The 4,599-nt window shown below is 47.2% G+C and overlaps 1 pseudogene; it reads right to left on the bottom strand.

Moving 5' to 3' along the window:
* Positions 1–1,184: 1,184 nt before the first annotated feature.
* On the bottom strand, positions 1,185–2,738 carry LOC122192349 (annotated as a pseudogene).
* Between the last annotated feature and the right edge of the window lie 1,861 nt (positions 2,739–4,599).

Here is a 4,599-nt window from a genome sequence, read left to right as displayed (position 1 = left end):
GGGATGAGCAATCTTCTTTCTTCATAGCATCTCTTGCCTGCATGATGAAATTCACAAAGAGCAAAACACTTCAATTTCTCTCCTTATGCATGGTTTGGTTGCCTTTTATCCTTTCTTTATTCTATACTTTTGAAAAGAGAGGTCAAACTCTTATTTTTCTGTAGTGCAGAATTTTAGAACCTGTTTTTAGGGTCTCGCTTGGAAAACAACGTGAAAGAGAAGGGGTTGCACTGGATGATCTTGTAGGTCTTTTCCAACCTTGGTGATTCTATGATGGTATGAAGTGATCTGCAGGACACTGGAGAGGTGATTTCATTTTCATGGCTGTAAAATGCAGTCATTTGGCCCTCTCCCAGCACACACAATGTACAGCTGAGGTCTCCCATTCCTGGGAAGAGTTATAGAATGGCTTAAGCTGAAGGGGTCCTTAAGGCCCATCTGGTTCCAGTTCCCTGCTGTGGGCTGGTTGCCCCCACTGGATCTGGCTGCTCAGGGTCTCATCCAGCCTGGCCTTGGGTGCTTCCAGAGAGGAGGCATCCCAGTCTTCTCTTGGCAGTCTGTGCTGGGATCTCACCTTTGAGTTAAAAATTACCCTCTAACATCTAACCTAAATTTCTCCTCTTTTAGTTTAAAAAAATCTCTCAGGGAAGGGCTGTGTGTGGCAAGGAGCTTCACTGAGCCATGGGTTGAAGCCTTGAGAAGTTTTGGATGAATTTGGTGTAGAGCAAACAAAGGCAATGACACAGCCTTTATTTGAGAAATAGGTGCTTGGAGAAAGGGGCAAGCTGAGGAATGCAGCATTCCTACTCATGCTGCAGGAGGAAAGAGCAGGGGGAAGGGGAACCCACGCAGACTCAGACTGCACATGTGCTCCCAGAAGCTTTGCTGAGACAGAAAGGGTGGCTCCAGCCCCCTTCTGCTGCAGGCAGGCACGTGTTCATGTGTTGGTTCAGGCTGTTACCTTGGAATTCCACTACACTCCCCCCCTTCACAGCATGAACCAATGACTAAGCAGGTAGGGGTTGAGCTCCCGCAATCTGGTGGCTGAAAATACAACGTACATCATGACGCATGTACAATGCCTGCCACAGTGTAGATTGTTAAGACAATAAGGGCAATTATTGGCAGTCTTTTTTGCGGTTCTGTTGGGCCAGCACTTGATGTTCTTTCTCGAGGCATATCTTTTACTGAGGATCATATCAGAGAAAAAATTCCCCCTGCAACGTAGATGTTATCCTCATATTCCACAGCACTGTGAAACTCCACTGCTACCAGCATTGGACAGACAGCCATCCAGCAGTTCTCTCTGCTGTCATAACACTCCACAGACTTGAGAGAGTTTCGCCCATCTCCTTCACAAACACGACCACCTGTTGCATACAGTTTACCACAGCAATGAACCAATTTGCAGCCTATTCTGGCTTGCAACAAAGAAGCTTTTGGAATCCACCTATTGCCAGGGTGATCATACATCCAGAAATCACTCAATGCTCTGTGATCAATGGAGACCTCCCTGCTGCTTGGTCTGTAACCACCCGCAATATAAATATCATTACCAGGAGATACAAGAATTCCAACCTCCTTCAAGTCATTTGGTAGCTTGCATAGTTTAAACATTCTCCCTGTGACCGAATCTAAACAAGGCACTGTTTGCTTCTTTCTTGAGTGTTTGTGGTCAGCATCAAAGCATATGATAATTTCAGAAGCAGTCATTCCAAGCCACTGTGTATAGCCATTGGCACTATGTTGTCCCTTTTGTAGACAATTTTTGACCATAGCCTGTGCAAACATTGCAAACATTTGCAAACATGCAAACATTTTTATCTAAAAATGTCTCTTCCAGTAGGGGCATACGGATGCATTTGGCAAATATTTCTGGAAGGTGCACTCCTCTCTTGTTTTGTTCATCCTCAAACAACCTTATAATGCTGTCATAAGCATGTTCTTTGTCTACATTTTAAGTCATCACTGTTGAGTATACTTATGAGCTGGTCTTTTCTCAACTGAAGAAACTCTTGCTCTTTGGGGACACTCAGAAACTTTTTACGAATGTAGTCTTGTGATCTGTCTTTGGGCTCCTGATTACTATAGCGATCAGCAGAGATCCACCCCAGTGGAGTTCTGCGGGTCCAAATGACTGATCGTGTATTTAGCACATTGTTCTTGTATGGAAGGGATCTCGAGGATACTAGCTGCAGTGAACAAAGCTTGAATGTTGGCCTCTGTCAGCATTACTCTGGAAGTACATGGGTAGTTCAGCACTAAATGCATCGACTCTGCTTCAACACCAACTGCACGAACTTCTTTCTGGGTACTCTCTGTGAGGCTGCTATTGGACAGAGATCTGAAGTAAGGACTGATTGCAGCAAAAACATTTCTGTGACAGGAGAATGTTTTCCCATGATCCACTTCCACTACAATATCTGTCAGTTGTCCTTCATCATACATGGTTTTAAGTTGTTGAAGAATACTGCAAGCATGGAAGGGGTCCATTCCGCTGTTGACTGTGTTTGAAGAAGGAATTCCATTCAGTGTTTGTGACAACTTACTTGGTTCTCCTAACGCTGCCATTCTCAGGGCCCCAGCTCTGCCAGCGGCAGGAGCAGCCCGAGAGGGAATGTCCCCTGTTCCACTTCCTCTGCACCACTTCCTCTTCACTCTTCTCTCAGCAGGGAGCTGTTGGAGAGGGTCCAGAGGAGAGCCACAAATATGATAGGGGACTGGAGCACCTCACCTACAAAGATAGGCTGAGGGAGCTGGGCTTGTTCAGCATGGAGAAAAGAAGGCTGCGGGGTGACCTCAGTGCAGCCTTTCAGTACCTACAGGGAGCCTACAAACAGGAGGGAAGTCAACTCTTTGAAAGGGGAGATACCTGCAGGACAAGGGGAAATGGTTTTGAGGGAGGGAAGATTTTGGCTGGATGTCAGGGGGAAGTTCTTTACAGAGAGAGCAATGAGGTGCTGGAACAGCTGCCCAGAGAGGTTGTGGATGCCCCGTCCATCCCTGGAGGTGTTCAAGGCCAAATTGGATTGGGCCCTGGGCAGCCTGAGCTGGTATTGAATGTGGAGGTTGGTGGCCCTGTGTGTGAGAGGGGGGTTGGAGATTCGTGATCCTTCAGGGACCTTCTGCTATTCTATGATCTTCTTCAAGGACCAGTAGCAGTTCTGATTCATGTTCACCAGTTCCCAAAAGTTCAGCATTGCACCACAGGTTGTCACGATGTTTCCTCATGGACATGAGCATGCTGGAATGATGTTGCTCCTGCTGGCTGTCCTGTGAACTTATAACCTCAAGGGGTTTACGGTGAGATACAGGTGGTATTTTGGTCTTGAGTCAACACCTCCACCTGTATCAGGGCACGTCCTGGTCTTCGATACCACACCATTTGGCCTGATATCTGTGGCTGAATCACTGTATCAGGTACCAAAGGGGGGGTTCTAATTTGCCACGTGGACGTAATTAATGCCCCCTTTGCAGTGAAAACAGGCGTGTCAGCTACTACCTCTGCTGGCCATGCACTGGTTACTGAAGTGTTTATTGATCCCCCAACCTCTAACACTCTCCCCCAAGGTGCAAGGAGAACACACCATTTGAGACTTGCTTGCACCTTCCAAGGCCATTTTACCTTGTGTCTCCTGGACTCTAGGTCCTCAGGGGCAGGGTGCAGAAGATTATTCATGGTGCTGACTTGTGGCTTGAGCGAGGTGTCCTTGCCTATAATTTGTATGCTAAGTGGGGAGGCCCAAGTTGTCTGCAACATTCTTAAAGCACCGGGTCTGCCATCTCTTGGCCTCTCATTCATGTCTCACAGGGTTTCATAAATCCTCTTGGTCCACCCCTGCAAGGACTGTGAATGTGCCTTCAGAGCAGCTTTCAGGATCACTGTACTTACATCTTTCTATTAGACCTGCTCCTGTTGGATTATAGGGCAGGTGAAACCGCCATTCAGTGTTGCTGTTTTCAGCCCACTTCTGCACAGTTGCACTTGTGCAATGTGTACCTTGGTCACTCTCAGTGACCTCAGGAGTCCCACATGATGCCATCAACCTAGCTAGAGCTTTGATAGTATGGGCTTGGTTTGCCTTTGCTACAGGATAGGCTTGCATCAATCCACTTGCTGTATCAACACAAGCTAGGCCATATATGTCCCCCTCAGATCAAGGAAGGGGACCTATATAATTGATCTGCCATTGCTGTAATGGGTTGTGTCCTCTAGTGAGGTGAGCTGTAGTTTCCAGCACAGGTCTTGGTCTCACTTGTGAGCAAGCCTGGACAATATCTCGTAACTGTATGGACAGTCCCTATACTTCAGCCGCTGCCCATCTGGTTTTCTGTCTAGCATGTTGTGATTTGCAGTGCAGTCAGTGGGCTGTGTCTTCTGCTGATGTACTTCCTAACCATGGGACTCAAGCCAGTGTGTCAGCTTCACCACTGCCTGGTGACTGAAAGGGTTGATGTCCAGAAATGTGGTATGCTCATACAATCCTACGCCTAACCACATTCCATGTATCAACCCACATATCTTTGCCCCAGATAGGTCAGGCATGGATCATCCAATCCTGAGTGGCCCACTGTGTTAAACAGAGCCTGAGCCCTTGG

This window comes from Lagopus leucura, unplaced genomic scaffold (genome assembly GCF_019238085.1).
Source record: "Lagopus leucura isolate 7727_CA_CO unplaced genomic scaffold, USGS_WTPT01 32591-0_obj-0_obj, whole genome shotgun sequence".
NCBI classification, from domain to species: domain Eukaryota; kingdom Metazoa; phylum Chordata; class Aves; order Galliformes; family Phasianidae; genus Lagopus; species Lagopus leucura.
Note: the sequence above shows the minus strand (reverse complement) of the source record. Positions and strands in the feature narration are given on the sequence as shown.